We start from the raw sequence: 20,431 nt of genomic DNA, 5'->3' as shown, positions 1-20,431 counted from the left end.
GACGTAAGGACAGATAAGAAAGGACAGAGCTTTATGAAAATTCACAAAGCTTACCTGACATGCAGACTTTCTTAATTTTCCTTTGGAAGAAACAAGGAGGGAAGGGAATCAACCATGATAAGTCACCACACTGAGCTAGGCTTTATGTCAGCCACTTTTTTCTACACAATGTACATAATGCTCCTAGTAATGCTGCCAGTAAGTATATTCATCCTCATTTTATAGATGAGAAAGCTGAGTCTCACAGATCAGGTAGTAGCTAGATCTAAGTTTTAAATATTAATTCCCATCCTCTTATGGCACAGTAAACCCAGCTTCTACTCTTAAAAAAATATCTTCGGATTTTATTGAGTTGAGGTTGGTGACTTTTCTTTTTTAAATAAGCATTATCGAGCAAAACTGACTGAAGTCTGTTCAGCTCACATTGGTTGTAGTTTTAAGGATCTGTTCCTTTCTTTCTCCCTCCTGAAGAGAAATAGTAATGCTAACAATAATAATAGGTGACGATGAATGGTACACTGTGTCAGGCACTCTACTAATCACGTTGCGTGAATGTTTGATGTCTGTCTTCACTTCTACCCTGTAATGCTGACTGTTTGATATCACCACTCGACAGATGAGGGCACTGAAGCTTAGATAGATTAAATAGCTTGCATACAGTCACCTAGAGAGTAAATGGTCAGGTGGTGTTCAAACGTGGGGAGTCAAACAGTCAAAGTTAGCCCCTGTAATCAGTGGCATGTTGTCACATATTTATCAACTAGCACTATATTCATGGCAGGGCAACTCCAATTTGTAGCACCTAGCAATTTCTGTGGTATAAGTATTCCAAACCTGGCTGATTTCAAGTTACATTGCTGTGTTAGTGTCCCTGACTCGGAATATATACTTGCCTCAGAGCATACTTGAAAATATAGCAATGGCCTCCTGTTATCCTGTACTGGGAGCCAGGCATAGGTACTTTGATGTATTAGGGAAACTTACAAATTTGTTCACCTACTCAGTATTCCAGAAAAGCTGCATAGTGGTGAGACAGAATATGCTTTAGTGACCAGAGGTTGAAGTGATTAAAATTGGTGGAAGGTTAGTCTTGCAATAAAAGTTGGACTTTAGTGCCTGGTCTGGAATAATGGAAGACAGACATGTGGAAGTAGCATCCCAGGTGCAAGTCATGAGCAAATAAGGACTGTGTCAGAGGCAGTGAGATTAGACTGATCCCTCTGGGGTAGCGCATAGCTTGGGAAGAGGAATCCAGAAAAGAGCCCATTCAACACAGGGACATGCCATTTAGAATTTTTGATGAGTGGATGGCTGAGATCTTCACCCTCCCTGGTTTGGACTTTGGACAAGATAATAATATCCCCCTGCACAGATACGCACACATGCACGCAGGGCAGCATCCAAGAACATTGATATTTTGTGTTTCCGGTAGATCATTATGTATGTTTGCATATTTAACACTGTTTTCTACCAAAGTCTTCATTACCATGGGATGGCTTTTCATGAAGATATGAATGATACTCATTTGAAATTAGCTTAATCAAAAACATTAAAGAGACTCTCAATGCCCCAACTTTGAAATAAGACATCCCAAATGTTTAACACCTAATCCCCAAATTCCAAAGCTGTCAATGCACAGGAAGTGTCAGTCCTGCTACTGTTACTGTGTCCTGGGTGTAGCCCTTGAGAGCCAGTGGAATGGGAAGAGCACATCTCCTTTGCTGCAGCTCTGCAGGTGATGTGCATGGGTGCTGCAGGCACTCGTGTGTGAAGGGCTGAGCTTCACACACACACACACACACACAGTTGGCAAACACCTGCTGATCAACCCATGGCCTGTTGCCTTAGGCTTGCTTCAGTATAAGGGATGCTGAAGTTACAACAGCACTGACTGGGAAAACGGTCCTGACTGTGGAGTAACTGTGTCATCTGTGTGGTAGTTTTGATCCTTGCACAAGAAAATATATCCACAGAGTTAGTGACCCTGGCCTGGTAGTTGACTTGGATAAACCAGAAATGATAGTCCGTGGTGTTACTGGAGAAGGAAACAAACTGTACAAGATGTAATGCTAAAGTAAGGTCACACACACACACCAAAAAGTATGGTTTAATGGTTATAGATCCATACTCTGGGAAAATAAATGTATTTCATTCCTATTTTAGTTTATTATTACTATTTATTTTTATGTCTCTTAATAACAAAAGTTAATTTTGAATTGGGAGAGTTGTGGGTTTTGTGAGGTCCTGAGGAATGCATGCCTCCCCTATGCGCCCAGCAGACATTTGAGTGTCCAGTTGCCCTGTTCCCTCAAACAGACTCCACCCTGTTGGTAGAGACTGTGACAGCTTTTTGCCAGGTTGTCTTTCTGCAGGCTGAGGAGGAGCTAATAAATGTGTGGGTGTGTAACACTTGCAAATAAAATGCAATGAAACATCTACAGTGAAACATCTGTAGACTGTGCCCATGCACTTCTATGTAAAATACCTTCCTTGCATAGATCATCTGATGTAAAACTGTGTACAAAGGGCCAGGGAAGAGCTAAGCTTCATACAGACAGTTTGCAAGCAGCTGCTGATGAATCAATCCATGGCCTGTTCACCCAGTCTTGATTCATTCTGGGAAGATAGCGCTGGACACAGGGCATAGTAAGTGATAGTCTCTCCTTCGTACAACTCCTGGCACTCCTTCAGCTATTAAAGATACATTGCCTTGGTTTAAGAACTATCAAAACCAATTACCATTTACCCCAACTGTTTGATAGCCTCTGAGGGCCGGGAGCCTGCTGCTCTCCGTGTGTGTCTTTGCCAGCATCAGCTGTTCCAACACTGGCTACTTGATTGGCTTTTCAGGCACGCTTATTCCCAAGAGAGGGATGCCTGCTGCTGCTTGTGCTCCCTTAAAAGAAAACTCTCCCTTTAGAAGAGCGCCTGAATAAAAGGGTGCGGGCCCATTTCCTCACTAGCCATGCAATATGATAGACATCTAAGCACGCTAGGCCTGTTTACTTGTTTGTAAAATAAGGTGCTCAGACTTGATGTTGCGCCCGAGGAAAGTTGGGCTCCAGATGTGCCCCATGGAGCTCCATCTGTCTAACATTTTCATGCACCATGAGGATGAAGGGGGCATACTAACCAACATGGCAGGAAGGTGGAGCTGGAAGGTGTGGTCAGAGTTTGAGTGACAAAAGCAGAAGACAAAAAGATTGTGGCCACTTGAATGGGCTACATTCAACAGATGAATTCTTCCTCTGAATGTAAAGCCTTCTATAATGATACCAGTAAGAATGAGATTGGAAGGCTGTGGCTTCAAAACAGTATCTCTAAGTAAGACTTGGAAGAGGTCAGCTGCAGGGTTATGGTGTGGTACAGCTTCCATGAAAAAGACCTGACTATCATGAGGACAGAAAATCAAGGGCATGGGGTGTGTCTAGATCAGGTCAATTAATCTCTTTGAGACTGAGGTCTTCATCTCTGAAGTATGGATAGTTGTAGTAACTACAGTTTAGCAATCTCTCCTGTGGATCTTAAGCACTGTGTGAAGCGCTCTGCCTGGCCAATCTCAGTAATCTTTGTAAAAGCCCTGTGAGAGGTACTAATAGAATGCCTGTTTTATAGATGAGGAAGCTGCAACATAAATTACGTAGGTCATCGCTCAAGGTCACACAGATGGCCAAAGGCAGAGTTTGTGGACAAATCCAACTCAGTCTGACCTCAAAGCTTAAGCTATGAAGTGCTCTTCTCAGTTGCTTCCCTCCATGCTAACTAAGGGGCAGAGGGCGGATGGAGCCTAGTGCCATGCCTTATGTGCAGGTGTCACGTAAATGATCGTGTCCATCCCTTTTGCTCATCTCTCTCTCCTTCCATCTTGTACCATAATGTCCATGTGGCTCCTCAGCATGTAATTCTGAGGGTTAATCTGAGGCGTAACGGGTAGACCCTTCTTACACACAGCAGCGATCTTTCCATGGCATTGCCCCCCTAGCTAAATTATCCCTCTTAGTCAAGTATAAATCTTTTACACCCAGTCCCTGGGGAAGCCAGCTGTTATTCCACATCGGCAACAGTGCTTACCTCTGCCATGTTTACACTGAGAGTTTGTTGAGAAGCTGTTTGAAGGGCTTGAGTTTGTGTCATTGGAAATATTTCTTGCAGAAAGATAAGACCTGATAGACAAGCGGACAACCACAAGAGAGAATAATTCCTTTCTAAATTCCATAGCAGGATGACATGGCAGCATCCATGGCTCTGTGAGGTGGACCCGCTTAGGTCTGAGGGGCATGTGTCCTTTGAAGGCTTGGCGGTGCTGTTTATTTTATAGAACTGATGAGACTGGTTTCGTCAGAAGCGTGTGTTGCCCAGATGGCTGAAACAGAGATAATTATCTAGCCTTGATATTCCCAAGAGAAGCAAAATCTCACTCTCTACTCACTCCTGCCTTTAAAGAAGTTACAGCCACAGACTGGTTCCAAATCCTGATTCAGTGGCATTTTCTACTAAGAAGTGAGTGTGTGTTGGGGGGATAGCTCAGTCACAGCTGCTTCCTGTGGGCAGCGGGGGCATCGCCACACCAGTTAAGGGGAACGGCCCTCCTCTAGTCACAGTGCATTCCTCCAGTAACCCCGCACATTGTTCTTTGGATTCAAACCTGGGGATAAATGAGAAAGGAAATCTAACTTTTTTGGTTCCTGGTTCTAAATAAAAGAAAACCTTGCCATTGGCAGCTGACGAAGCACCTCCAGGGCTGTCTTTAGATTCGTGGTCGAGGCACCCAGTCCTGTAGGACTCAGAACATGACACCCCCACTCTTCCCTTCCGTGACCTGCCCAGTGCTTTTTCTCAGGCCTTTGCATGGCATTCGCGCCACCTGCCACACGTCCCTTGATCCTTTGCCACCTTCGCCCTGCCTTCTCCCAGCCCGTGCCTGGCACCCTTCAGTCTCTCTGACTGTGTTCATGCCCTTCGCAGATACGTCCACATGGCCAAGTCGTGTCTTTCAAGGTCTTGCTCAGTTTCCAGTCCCCCTCCCTCATCCCCGGGGAAGCTTTCCCTGGGATTTCTTTTAAGGTTTGTTTGCTTGCCTCCTTTTGAAAGATGTGGAAAGGAGAGCAGCGGGGGATAGAAGTAGGTGTATGGAGACTATCATGGCAACGTAATCTCACCTCTGAATCATGAAGGTGTTGCCTAATACGTTTAGGGTGGGTAGTTAAAAAGTTTGATATTACATAAAATGAGAAAAAATGATCTTAAAAGTGTGTCTTTACTGTGGTGTTGACATGATATAAATGTTCCTGCATGTCACAGGCAACTCCAGGAGGACACGGGGAGACAAAAGCAGTCACAGGGCTGAGGCTGTGAGATTCAAGGCACAGGGTTATTTTCTTTCTTACTTGTGTTAATCATTAGTATTTTGTTTTTCCTTTGTTTTAAGTGTTATATTCTATATCTGTAAAATAAAGCAACTTCCATTTTATAATTCTCCTTAACAGTAATTCTGTGCATGTTTCTTCTTAGTCTGAAGCATTATTTGGCTTCCTCTCGTGGACCTTTCGCCTTTTTGCCTGCCTGTTGTCCATTCCCCTCCTGATGATAATGTCTCTTTCCCTTTGTGTGAGGCCCTTTACTACACTCATTCTCTGGGGACAGCTGCCCAGCTGTGGTCCAGGGTTGGGGGTGTGGCTCAGGACCAGCAGTCAGTGTATGGACTGCACTGCTTTGGTTCCGGGATTATGGTGTGATTCATGCTGGTCCAGTGAGATTCAGTTCCAGGAGTTTGCTGGAACAAATGGGTAAGGCAGAGCTGAGAGATGGCATTTTAATCATACTCATTGAATCCCTAGGTCCTATTAATGATTAATCCTGAAGTTGGTACACTAGTGGACTTGTCTTTAAATTAAAGTTTACATTGTAAGATAATTGTAGACCAACTTGCAGTTATAAGATCTGTGTAACCTTTACCTCATCTTTCTCAATGGTAACATTTTGCAGAACTATAGCAGAATATCACAGCTAGGATATGGGCATTGATGCAGTTAAGACACGGAATAGTTCCTTCACCCAGGAATCCCTTGTGTTGTCCTTTTATAGCCACACCCACCTACCTGTCTCTTGCTTTCCCCTTCTTATCCCTGACCTTGACAACCTCAAATCTGTTTTCTCTAATTTTGCCATTTCATAATTTTATATAAATAGAATCATACACTATGTAACCTTTTTGAGATTGGCTGTTTTCACTCAGCATACTTTCCTGTCAATTCATGCAACTTGTGTATATCTGTAGTTTGTTCCTTTTTATTGCTGAATAGTATTACATCATGTGGGATGTACCATGGTTTCTTTAACCAATTACCAGTAGAGGACATCTAGGATGTTTCCAATTTGGGCATGTTATGAATAAAGCTGTTAGACAAATTTGTATATCACTTTTTGTATGAACATAACTTTCAGTTTTTTGGATAAATGACTAAAGTTCAATTTCTGGATTATGTAGTATTTGCATATTTAGTTTTTTAAAGAAGTTGGCAAACTGTATTCCAGAGTGCCTGTACCATTTTGTATTCCTACCAGCAATATATAAGCCCTGTGCTTTGAAATTTTTAGGTAAGCTAGTTGAATCATGATGTCCCGACTTGCCTTCGCCCTACAGTTCATCAATGAACAAAATAATGTCCCTTGTATCAGTTACCTCTTGACATAATAGTGCTGCGTAAGAAACCATCTGTAAATTCAGTAGCATACAGCAATAAATAATAGCTTCATGGGTCTTCAGGTCAACTGTAAATTGACTGATCTGGCCTGGATTCATCTGGGCAGCTTCTGATGGGCTGACTCCTCACTGTGTGTTGGGCTCCGAATTATTCCTTGCATTCTTTATGGGGATCAGTCTGAAGGGCCATTTATTACCTGGGGCAAGGTCTTCTCAAGTCATCTTGTGCTTCTGCTATTGTCTTGTCCCACTATATATGTGAAGCCTGTGCTTGAATCACATCTGCTAATACACCCCTGGCCAAAACAAGTCATATAGCCAATTCCCAAGGCAAGGGGCAGGAGAATACATTCCCTGTCCTGTGGGAGGAGTCTCAAGTTACATGGCAAAGGACATGGATAAAAGGACAAAGCAATACCCAAATTCCTTTCTCTACTGTATACTCAACCAAAATATTTCTTATGGTGTCACACAGTTTCCAGTACCCGCTTTAACTTAGCTTTCTGGATTTTGCCTATTAACTGTGTCTTCTAGGACTATAATAAATTAAGGATTTATTTTCCTTTTTTCATACAATAGTTTTGATCCAACCAAAGATATGAGAGACTTGGCACACCCTAGAGGTTCAAAAATTCTCATTACTTAAAGCATATTCCATAATATGAACTTTCATCTTCCTTACTACTGGCCTCCCCGCCACCCCCACCCCCATCACAATGACTAAAACGGTGGCTTCCAGGTCTGTATTCTTATTGGTTCTAGGATCTTCTGATATTCTAAGTTCAAATCCTAGTTTAGTATTTATTAGCTATGAATATCAGTTTCCTCATCTGTAAAGCAAAAATAATATTCCTACCTCTAGATTTTTTGTGAAGATCAGATGGATTTTAAATACATACATGTCAAATGGATTTTAAAGATGTTGCAGCCAGTTCAGTGCTTTATAGTCATTATTCATGGTAGTTACTTACATTTTAGAGAACGCCTTCTCTCAGAAATGTTGCTTTGTGTGGGTATGGTTTCACGGTTCCTCTGTCTTCCCGCTGCCCTCCCTGGAGTAAGATAAGGACCCATAACTGATCGAAGGAGTGACCTGACTCCATGAATGCATGAGCCTTGACAGCATTGTTAAGGCTTGTAAGACAAGCTGTTCTGATTTGGTGGCCATAAGTTGATTCACTGTAATCCTGTTCATCATCTCTGGCATGTTTTGACCCAAGTGCCTATACTGGGCTTGAAGATGGGAAGCCTGTGGATGAACTGGGGTTGGTGGTGGTTTCTCCACTCAGGAGCACAGTCTCCTTAGACCTGGTGGTTCTGTAAACTATGATTCTACTGTCCTTTATGTCAGTTGGCAGTTCTGAGCCATGCTGGGTAAGTAAAGCTGCCTACTTTGCCTATAGACTCCTTTCTTGAGCTGCAAGCAGAAGACTGTTACGTCCCAGGAATCTGAGGTCCTGTTTGCACCTGCTCTTATCAGGCTACTGGTAACCTTGGAGTTGGTTGGTCAACCTCACATGGCTCTCTCCTGGAAAAAAGACAGAATGAAGCTCCGTGGCTTGCAGGATAACCTGCAGCTTTAATAGTCTGTGACTCTATGAATATGCACGATTTACCCGGAGCTATGCAACATACTGTGCTCATCTGGGGAATTGTTGCAGCACAGTAACTGTGCCTTTCTTCCACAGTGGGGTCTCAGTGTCAGTGACTCCATGCTCATGTTCCACAGTGTGAGTAGGTTGTGAGGGCACAATCCGGTCCTGATCAGTGAGCAGCAGGTTTAAGTTTCCATGCAATCCACCCTGACTTCTGAATCCTTCTTCAACTTGACCCACTTATTCAAAAATTATGTAGTCATCATCTAGCTTTGAACATTTTGATTTTAAACACTCAGCCTGTTTGGGTGTACATAGAAAGCATCATTTTGACCAATTATTCAGGATTATACTTTTAAATTCTAATTTCGTTCTCTAAGCCAATAGTTAAGAAAATAGACAGGGACCATTTTTTGTTTTCTTGTTTTAGTTTCTGTCCTAGCGTGGACCTATGCTCATGAAAGCATGCATCTGGATATTGTGGAAGTTCCAGATTGCTGTATATCTTTTTAAATGCTTGCTCTCAAGCAAGCATGATCTGTTTGTATTATGCATGGAGCTGTTTTTGGATTTTCTAATTCTGTTCTTCTGGTGTGTTTGTCTGTCTCTGTGCTGATACTACACTGTCTTAATCACCGTGGTTTTAAGTCTTAATATCAGCTAAGATGAGCCCCTTCTCCTCTGAGCCAACCTTACGTTTCAGGAGTAACCTGGCTATTCTTGGCCCTTTTCTCTTCCATGTAAATTGAAAAATCAGTGTGGCAGGTTTCACAAAGAACCCTGATGTGATTTTCATAGAATTTAATTTAATTCACTTATAAATTTAGGGAGAGTTTTGATCTTTCCAATAATGCATCTTCTTATCAGGGAGCATGGTTTATTTTACTAGTTACTTAAACTTTGAATAAAGTTTTCTAATTTTCTCCAAGGAAAACATTTGTATATATTTTATATTTGTGCCAAGGTGATTTATGAATTCATTGCTGCATCTTATAATACCTAGTAACTTAGATTTAATAGAAGAAAACAAATTTCAGTGTGGCTGTCAATTTATTCTTGATATTGTTAGTTTTTACCAGATTAAGAAGTTCCCTCCTGTTTTTAGTGTAATGAGAGGTTTTTTTTGTTTTGTTGTTCCTTATTATGAATGGACGTCGTTTTATTGAATGCTTTTTTTCCCTTCAGTTGAGGTAATTATGTGATTCTTTTACTTTGTTAATAGTATAAATATAATGAAGATATTTCAACCTTAAACTTGCTTTGCATCCTTTGACAAGCCCCATTTGATTGCACTTTATTACCTTTTTATGGGCACTGTTAGCTTTGTTTCTGCCAGTTAAAAAGATTCTTGCAACATGTTTGTGATGAATACTGGCCTATTGTCTTCCTCTTGTTATACAACTGGTTTTATATTCAAGGTTTTCCTTTTTATAGTGTATGACCCTTTAAATAAGCTGCTGAAATTGACTTGTGAACACTGTGATGAGAATATCTGCATCCTTGTTCATCAGGGACACTGACCTGTAGTTTTCTTTCCTTGTGGTATCTTTGTCCGGCTTTGGTATAAGGGTGAGTCTAGCCTCATAAATTGAGTTTGTAAGTGCTCCCTCTTCTGTTTTTTGAAAAAATTTTAAAGGATTGGTATTAATTTTTCTTTAAATGTTTGGTATAATTGAACTATGAAGCCATTGGTCCTTGACCTTTCTTTGTTAGGAGTTTTAATCTCCTTATTTATTATTGTTCTTCTTGGCCTTTCTATTTCTACATGATTCAGTCATGGTAGGTTGTATGTTTATAAGAATTTATCCATTTCTTCTAGGTAATTCAGTTTATTGGTGTACACTAATTCAAGTAGTCCTATGATCTTTTTTATTTCCATGGCATCAGTAATTATGTCTCCTCTTCCGTTACTGATTGCAAATCAAAACCACAATGAGATATCATCTTATACATGTTAGGATGGCTATTAATAAATAAAAGGTGGCAAGTGTTGGGAAGGATATAGGAAAAAGGGAACTTCGTACATTGTTAGAGGGAATGCAAATTGGTCCAGGCACTATGGAAAACATTATGAAGATTCCTCAAAAAATAGAGAACTCTACCCAGCAATCCCACTTCTGCAATATATATCCAAAGGAATTGAAATCAAGATCTTGAAGAGATATCTGCACTCTCACATTTTTTTGCAGCCTTGTTCACGGTAGCCAAGCATGAAAGCAACCTAAATGTTCAGCAGTGGATGAATGGATAAAAAGTGTATGGTACACATACAATACAATGGGGTATTATTCAGTCCTAAAAAGGAAATCCTGCCATTTAAGATAATAAGGGTGAATGTGGGGTTCATTATGCTAAGTGGTATAAGCCATACCCAGAAGAACAAATGTAGACATACTTCATTTTATTGCACTTCACTTTATTACACTTAGCTTGTACTGTTTTCTTATAAATTGGAGGTTTGTGTCAACCCTGCATTGAGCAAATTTATAAGCCCCTTTCTGCCAACTGCATTTGCTCAACTTCTTGTCTATCGCATTTTGGTAATTCTCACAATATTTCAGACTTTATCATTATTATTATATTTGTTATGACCTGTGGTTGATGATCTTTGTTACTATTCTGTTTTGGGGTACCATGAACAACCCTCATGTAAGATGACAAATGTAATCAATAAATGTTGTGTGTTCTGACTGCTCCATTGACTGGCCTTTCCTCCAAATCCCTCTCTCTCCTCAGTCTTCCCTAATCCCTGAGACATAAAAATATTGAAATTAGGTCAAGTAATAATCCTAAAATGACCTCAAAGTGTTCAAGTGAAAGGAAGAGTCACACGCCTCTCACGTTAAATCAAAAGCTCTAAATGATTTAAGCTTAGTGAGGAAGGCACGTTGGAAGCTGAGATAGGCTGAAAGTTAAGCCTCTGTGCCAGTCAGCCGGCCAGGTTGTGAATGCAAAGGAAAAGTTCTTAAAGGAAATTAGAAGTGCTGCTCCGGTGAGCACAGGGAGTGTTAAGAAAGTAAAATAACCTTATTGCTGATAAGGAGAAGCCACAACATTTCCCTTAAGCCACAGCCAAATCCAGAGCAGGGCCCTAACTGTCTTCAATTCTGTGAAGGCTTAGAGAGGTGAGGAAACTGCAGAAGAAAAGCTGGAAGCTTGTGGAGTTTGATACATGAGGTTTAAGGAAAGAAGCCATTTCCATAAGTAAAAGTGCAGGTGAAGCAGCAAGTGATGCAGAAGCTGCGGCAAGTCATCCAGAAGGTCTGGCTAAGATCATTCAGGAACGTGGCTACATCGAACACCAGTTTCCCATTGTAGACCCAATAGTCTTCTACAGGAGAAAGATGCCATCTAAGACTTTCATAGCTAGAGAGGAGAAGTCAATATCTGGCTTCAAAGGATATGCAGACTGTCTTGTTAGGGTCTATTGCATCTGGTGACTGTAAGTTGAAGCTGGTGCTCACTTATTCTGAAAATCCTAGGGCCCTTAAGGTTTATGCTAACCGACTCCTGTGGTGAATGGAAGAAAAGAGTTCAGATGGCAGCACTCCTTCACAGCATGGTTTACTCAGTATTTTAAGCCTACTGCTGAGACCTAGTGCTCAGAAAAAAAAAATTCCTTCCACAATATTACTGCTTATTGACAATACACCTGGTCATACAAGAGCTCTGATAGAGACGTACAATGAGGTGAATGCTGTTTTCATGCTTGTTAACACAGTATCCATTCTGCAACCTCTGGATCCAGTAGTGATTTCTACTTTTAAGTCTTATTATTTAAGAAATACACGACGTAAGTCTCTAGCTGCCATCGATTGTGATTCCTCTGATGGATCTGGGCAGAGTAAATTGAAAACCTTCCAGAGAGGATCCACCATTTAGATGTCTTTAAGAACATTTGTAATTCGTGGGAAGAGGTCAAAATATCAACATGAGCAGGAATTTGGAAGAAGTTGATTCCAGCCCTCATGGATGACTTTGAGAGGTTCAGAACTTGAGTGAAGGAAATAACTGCAGATGTGGAGGACATAGCAAAAGAACTAGATTAGAACTGGAACCTGAGGATGTGACTGACTTGCTGAATCTCAGGATAAAACTTGAACAGATGAGGAGCTGCTTCTTAAGGAGGAACGAGGGAAGTGGTTTCCTGAGATGGAAGCTACCCCTGGTGAAGGTGCTCTGAAGATTGTTGAAATGACAGCAGAAGTTTAGAATATTACATAAACGTAGATGATAAAGCAGTGGCAGGGTTTGAGAGGATTGACTCTAGTGTTGAGTGAAGTTCTGTGTGTAAAGTGCTGTCAGGTAGCACTGCACCTTACACAGAACTCACTCGTGAAAGGAAGAGTCAGTCGATGGGGCAACTTCATTGTTGTCTTTTTTTAAGGAATTGCCACAGCCACCCCAACCTTTGGCAACCACCACTCTGATCAGACAGCAGCCATTGGCTTTCAGGCAGACCCTCCACCAGCACAAAGATGACTCGCTGAAAGCTCAGATGATGGTGAACATTTTTAGCAATTAAGTATTTTTAAATTATGTGCCATGTTTTTTAGGCATAATGCTATGGCACACTTAGGAGAGTACAGTATAGTATATAACTATTATACATACTAGGAAACCAAAAAATTCATTTGTTGCTTTACTGCAGTAGTCACCTTGTGGTGGTCTGGAACTGACCAGGGTGTGCCGACACTACACGTCCTCTCTTAATTGGAATCTGAAATCAGACTCATAGAGACAGAGAGTAGGATGATGATTGCCAGGAGCTGGGGGAATGGGAAAATGGGGAGGTAGTAATCAGATGGTACAGCTTCAGTTACATAACATGAGCAAGTTGTAGATGTCTACCTCCTACACTTCTCACCTGTGGTGCAGCGTGGAGCCTGCACATAACAACCCTGCATTGTATGCTTTAGTTTGCTGAGAGGGTAGACATGTTAAGTATTCTTACCACACACACAAAAAGTGATAATAATATTGAATGCAGTGTGGGCTGGAGGAAGCTTCTGGTGGTGATGGATATGTTCATGGCATAGACGGTGGTATGTTTTCACATATGCATAGTTTTCTCCAAATTCACAAAGTTGTATACGCTAAAAAAAGCTTTTAACATGTCACTCATGCCTCAGTGAAGTGGTTTTCAGAAAAAGTTCATACTAACAAAAAATAGAGAATGTTCCTTATTTTTATTCTCTGAAAAGCATATATACCTTGAAATTATCAGTCCAGACTGTCCATTAACTTGCCTGTGAATGTATCTGGGCCTACTTTTTCTTCTTTAGGTGAGAATGTTTAAATATTTGTTCAATTTTTTTTTGTAACAGATAATAGGAATGTGGAGTCATCTCTCCTTTTGGATTGAGTTTTGTTGTTAGATTTTTCTAGAAACATGTCTATTTTGTCTATTTTCAAATTAGCATAGAATTACTCATAGAATAATTTCTCTGAATTCCTGCTGTATATGTAATAATGCTTCTTTGGTGGTTCCTAATGCAGATTTTTCTCTTACTTATTTTTTAGCCTGTGTAACTGTGGTTTTTCTATTTGTAAATCTACTGACTCAATGAGATTTTGGTTCATTTTGTACTATTTCCAATTCTTTCCTTCTTTTGGATTTGGAAATCTCATTATTCTTAGATATTCTAATAGCCACCTGTGTAATTTCAAATGATACAAAAATATGCTTCTTTTTCCCTTTTATCTCAAATTTTCATCAGTGCTCACCCTTTGAGAAAGGTGATGTGAGATAAAGGCCTTTTCTTATATTCTTCAAATCACTGCTTAAGGTTAGTAGCCCTATCAGTCGACATAAATGTTTCTCCTGCACGGCAGTCTGCATTCCTCTATCCTAAGTCTCCCTTGAAAGTGATCCGGAAAGCAGCCACAGGCAGCAAAGGTTTCCGCTTACTCAGTCAGGTACAGACTATAATTTGAAACTCATTTTGGCAACTCACTAGCTCTGTGACTTAGAGCAAGAGTCAGTTTCTCATTTGTAAAGTGGGAATTCAGCGAATCCCGTATTGTAACTTTAAGACTAAGGTTAGGTGACAATTGTTAGTGTCCCTAATACTAGCCCTTCACAGAGGAGGTGCTCAGGGTGTGTTGAAGTCCTGCCTCCCCCATCATGAACTTTCAGTTATTACAGCATGCTGCCATTTCTGTTTGAAGGCAGAACAGATGACCATGTATACTATCCAGAATTTTCTATTTAATACATCATCTGTACTTGCAGGAATAAGTGGGAAGAGGTCTTTTTTTCTGCCTGTGCATAGGTATTATATGAATTAGAAGAAAACTGATAACAGTATTGTGAGAATCCTAATCTCAGTATTTTGCTTTAAGAACTGTGGTTTGTCAAGAATAGAATGGTGATTACTGGGGGCTGGGGAGTGGGAGAAATGGGGAGATGTTGGTCAGATGGCATAAACTTCAAGTTACAAGATGAATTAATTCTGGGGATCTAATGTATAGCCTGATGATTATAGCTAGTAATATTATATACTTAAAAGTTACTGAGTACATTTTATGTTCTCACCACAGAAAAGAAAGGGAAATCATGTGACATTGGAGGGACATTAGCTAAGGGTAGGTGGTAATCATTTTGCAGGATATAAGTGTATCAAATCAACACATTGTGCACCTTAAACTTGTACCATGTGTATGTCAATGGCATCTCCGTAAAGCTGGAAAGAAGAGAATAGTGGTTTATAATCTCCTTCGTGTCACAGACCCCTTTGAGAATAAAATAATCGTCTCCAAAGTGCACATCTGCATAGTGTTTTGCATGGATTCTACATTTCATATATCGTCCAGAGGCTGCCTATGAATTGAGGCATAAGAATCTCTGTGTTAGAAAGTAACAGTTTTCTTTAAGGTTAGCTGGATGTCATATATTTGGTAGCACTAATGTTCCGATTCCATGGAGACCATATATCCTGAGTTAGAGTATGAGTTTGAAATGGACAGCTAGGTTTTTGACATTTTCATTTTGGTATCAGTTATACTGCCCCTGAAAGGAAACCAGAAACAGCTTATGTGCTTAAAAACAAAATGTAGGAACCTTTTTCAGCTGTTGGGATATTCTGAGGAATGCGTCCCCTGTGAACTCCTAATGAATCTTACACTGAATGCATTTAAAACTTTCAGAACTCTTCTCCTTTCCGTCCAAGTTATCCTGGGGTACTTTGTATAAAAGCAGCAGCTAAGGCAATAATATACTTAGTGTGTCAATAACAGGAGCAAAATATCCTTTATCTTTATTTAAAAAAACAAATAGTGCTTTGTTAGGAAAACAAGAAAAATTATGTGTATGTGTGTGCACACACACACCAGAGAAAGAGCAAGGTAACAGTGGCACCAATTTTGACCTAATGCTCAGAAGTAGGTGAATGCCAGAATTCAAAACATTGTCAAAAAGCTAAAACAATGGGGTACATATTGGAAGGTAAAACTCAGAAGAAATAAGTTTGAAGCTGTGAATTTACAAAACATCCGTAATGAATAAATAGGACATACTCCAACTTCCTAGTTTATGGGGTTGTCCTGAGGATTAAATGAGGTGTTACATGCAAAGATCTCTAGCAAGTACTTGAGAGTTCAGTGAAAGTAGCCACAATTGTTATTAATTCCTACTTTTTAAATTTAAATTTATGTACTTACAAAGCACTGGGCTGTAGTTTCTGTTGCTATTTCTCAAAATATATTTTGCAAAATAAATTAATAGTGGTAATAATTTTTCTGGGGGGATGGTTAATCTTGGCAAGTGAACTGTTTTGTTTCCTAGGAATTGCTGAAACCATCTGTATATGGAAAATTATTTGCTAGCACATGGTGTGGAGCGGGGGGGTCATGGGGAGGGCAGGATAGGACAAAGAAGACAAGTAGTGACTCTGTGGCATCTTAGTACGATGGACAGTGACTGCAATGGGGTATGGGGGACTCGATAATATGGGTGAATGTAGTAACCACAATGTTTTTCATGTGAAACCTTCATAAGAGTGTGTATCAATTATACCTTAATAAAAAAAAGGAAAGAAAGAAAAATTACTTGCTAGCTTGAAAAACCACATAAATGGAACAGTTTTGATATAAGCACAAATCATAGACTTTTTAGTCTTCAAGGCTGACTGGAAATAGGGTTAAAAGTCAGAGAATGTCTAAAGGTGAAACTGGGCTTTCTAGTGCAAGTCCAAAACACAGGAGCAAGAAGCTTGGCAGGAGGATGTAAAGTATAGGAAAAAATGTCAACAGAAATAATCTCTAGTTTACAGGTATCCTTTCTAGACCCAGGGAATGTATGAGAAAAAAAAAGACAATTTTCATTCATGAAGGACTTAGACAAATGATTAGTAAATGATTGCACAATAAAGGCCAAGTTCATCCCCAGCCACTAGATTGTTCTTTGTTGCAAAATGCCAGGCTCTACCACTGTTAGATTTTTGTGTTCCTAATTTATTTAAGCAAGTGTCTAACAAGTTTTATTCAGGGACTCTCTTAAAACAGTCAGAATATCAAAAGGCATTATTGTATTGTGGATAAGAAAATACTCTGATTTCAAAACTAAAATCTAATCTGTGAACATTCACTTAAATGACTTTAGGTTTGTGACATAATATCTCCAGGTGTTTTTACTCATCTGCCAGTAGGATTTATGAGTCATGTACCAACAGGGTGACTGCTAGATTTCCGGGGGGCTCTGTATACTCAAAGCACTGAACACAGTACACAGCACATGGAAAGCACATGGTATTAGCTGCTAATGTTTTTGATGCTGTGACTCATGATGTGACTCTAAGGTGTTCTCAGTCCTCACATTAGTTGGGAAAAACTGAGCTGAAGGGAAGATGAAAGTCTTAGCACAATGTAATGTATATGTTTATTTTTAGATGCTGAAATAAGGAAACAGAAGCATTGCGTAAATGAAGTGTTACTCACAGAGGAAAGTGAAATGCTGAAGTCGGTAGAATGACATGAGAAGTCACAGTTATTGCTTGAGGTACGTGGGGCCAGAAGGGGTGGGCGGCTCCACGTCTCAGAAGGGAGCACCGCGAGGTGTTCCCAGGGGCAAGGCCAGCAGGGACAGCCCACGACATTTCACTCTCCATTTGTTTTTCTCAGAATTACTTGAAAAAGTCATACTGTATAATTAGGGTGGCTGTGATAAATGATTCTTAATGCCTTCATCAAGGTGTGTGTGGTGGTATTTTTCCAATGATCATTTCTCTGTCATCTTAAGGGGCAGAGCCAGGAAGATATATGGGAAAACATAAATGATTCACTAACTCTCAAAGGAGAGTTGAGATGAATATTTCTATTGGTCATTTATCATCCATTTAATACTCAGTGGCTTATTTTACCCACATTCACTATTTTATCTGTTTTAAATATTCCCAAGTGAGTGATTTTTCCTAGCAGCTGTATGGAGTGGGTGCTAATAGGTGAGACATCTCTCTACTTTAATACAGCATTTGCCAAGCAACTTACCTCCAGGATTTCAAGGATATTTGTATTCTATTAATTTATGCACAGTGAACTTGTATACTGTTCACAGATTGGTATGCCCACTAGACCCAGAATCTAGTAGAAAATTACCTGACCTTAAAACAGTTATGCTGAAGAAAAGTGGGACATTAATATAATAGAAATCATAGATGATAGCTTTGGAGTTATAATAGTCACCTTTGCCTTCCATAGATTACATGATTTGCCCAACGTGAGTTGAATCAGATAGTAACACAGTTTTTTATTGAGCACCTACAATGTACTGGAGAAACAGTGTTTAGTGACACATTGTCCTTAGTTTGGGTGGCTTGTAGTCAAGTTGGGGTGACAGCCTTGTAATTGGGTATTACAGAAGCCTAGTTATGGGCAGTAATAGAGAGATGCACAGACTTTATCTGGAGTAGGGCTACCTACCTTGCCCAGAAGTGCTCAAAAGAAGTTTCATGGAAGAGGAGAAACCAGAAATGTTATCCACTACACATTGTTAGGTTTGCCTATTGTTTATCGATACATCTGTGATGCTACACCTCTGTCCATTTCACGAGGTTTCAAATAATTTGAGTATCGTGCATCTAATTACCTGAACTACGTCTCAAAGAACCCTGAGTAGGATTTAGCCAGGTAAAAAAAGTACAATAAAAGGGTGTTCTAGGCAGGGGGACAGGGTAATCAAAAGCTTGGAGCTCAGGGATAGCAGAATGGCTGTAGAGAATAAGAAACAACTCATTGTCACTGGAACTTAAAGTATCAGTACAGAAGATAAGGTTGCTGATGTGGTCAGGGCAAGATCGTGGAAATCCTGGTGAGCTGTTGCTTCTGGCATCCCTCCCTGGTTTCGCCCCACTTCACTGATGCCAAGTTTGCCTGCATGAATTGTTTTGGTCAGTGTGGTGTGAGCAAGGAGTGAGATATGCCCTATCAGAAAGGAGGATGAAAAGCTAGTCTGTGGTCCTGCCATCACACTTTTATATTACACCATATCAGAAGGTAACCCATGGCCAACATATAAATGAGTGAGAAAGAAACGTCTGCCTTAGAAGGCTACTGAGATCTGTGGGGCAGTTGGTTAATATCGCAGTTTGTTCTACGCTGAGTGTAGCAAAATTTGGGCTGTGTGTGGTGGGTAATATAGAGGTTTGTGTGTGTGTGTGTGTGTGTGTGTATGAGGAGGAGAGAGGTATAGTGTAAATAAAAATATGCAGATTTCATCACAGTGTGGACTGAGGAATTATAATGTGGGAAGCATATTCACGTGATATGTACCTTGATTAAAAAAGCAGAACATTACCAGTAGTCCAGATACTCTATGTATGCCCTCTCCTTTTCCCTCAGGATAACCACTATCTGATTTCAAATGCCATAGATCAGCTAACATTATATACTCGGCTGTGCTTGGATTCTTTCATTCAACATGATGTTTGTGAGATCAATTCCTGTTGTATGTAGGGTACTTCATTTCATTGATATGTGGTTTATCATTTTATGAATATATCAAATTCATTTATGCTACTGATGGTAGGTTTTTTTCAGCTTGTTGATTATTACAAATAGTGCTGCTCTGAATATTCATGGTTTTGGAAAACCTGTGTATGCATTTCTGTTGTGTACGTACCAACGAAGACCACTGAGTGCGCCTATGTTCAGCTTTAGTCTGTACTGCAGAAAGGTTTCCCAAGGTGACTGTACAGCTTTATACTCCCACCAACACTGGATGAGAGTTTCAGGTGCTCCATATTCTTGCCAGTATGTGGTTTTGGTCATTTATTTTATTTTTAGCCAATTTGGTGGGTGTATAGTAATATCTTGTTTCCATTTTCACTTCCCTCCTGGCTTACATAGTTGAGAACCTTTTTATGTATCTATTTGCAGTTTGGATACCTATTTTTGTAAAGTGCCTGCTTAAGTTTGTTGCCCTTCATGTTACTGGATTTGATCTCTTAGTGCTCATAAGGATTTTATGCATATCCTGGAAATAAGCCTTTCATCAATTACATATATTACAAATATCTTTTCTTGCACTTTGACTTGATGCTTTATTCTCTTAATGATGATTTTGATAAGCATAAGTTCTTAATGTAGTATAATTTATCTTTTTCTACATGATTATTGCCTTCCATGTACTGTGTAAGAAATCTTTACCAATCCCATCAAGAAAATATATGTTACAATGCACTTTGAGTTGAACTTTGTGTATGGAGCTGGGAAACTATGAATTAAGATTATTTCTTTCTATAGGAATATCCAACTGACCCCACCAGATTTATCCAGAAGGCCAGCCTTTCTTCACATCTGTGTAACTGTGTTGCTTTTGTCATAAATTCAAATTCAGTATGCATGGATTCATGTCTGCCTTGCGGCCCATTGATCTGTTTGTCAATACATGTGCCAATTCTATAGCATCTTAATCACTGAAACTTGATAAATCTAGTTATCAGTTAGCATAAATCCACCAACTTTGTTCTTGAAAACTGATTTGAAACATTTGGCCTTTTACACACCCATGCAGTGGCGTCACCATTTCAATTGCATACACACACTCAAATCTGCCAAAATTTGATTGTAATTCTATGTATCAATTTGAGGAGAATGGACACCATAACAATAGGGAATCTTCCAATCAATAAATATA

At 40.0% G+C, this 20,431-nt stretch overlaps 1 long non-coding RNA gene across 4 annotated transcripts in view; it reads left to right on the top strand.

Moving 5' to 3' along the window:
* LOC140848323 (uncharacterized) overlaps window positions 1–20,431 on the top strand; it is a 271,710-nt gene that overhangs the window by 72,535 nt on the left and 178,744 nt on the right. For all 4 annotated transcript variants that reach the window (XR_012128987.1, XR_012128984.1, XR_012128986.1 and 1 more), the window contains exon 2: window positions 17,187–17,296. This is a non-coding gene — a long non-coding RNA (uncharacterized lncRNA). The remainder of the gene's footprint in view (window positions 1–17,186; window positions 17,297–20,431) is intronic.

Source organism: Manis javanica, chromosome 3 (genome assembly GCF_040802235.1).
Source record: "Manis javanica isolate MJ-LG chromosome 3, MJ_LKY, whole genome shotgun sequence".
Classification (NCBI taxonomy): domain Eukaryota; kingdom Metazoa; phylum Chordata; class Mammalia; order Pholidota; family Manidae; genus Manis; species Manis javanica.
Note: the sequence above shows the minus strand (reverse complement) of the source record. Positions and strands in the feature narration are given on the sequence as shown.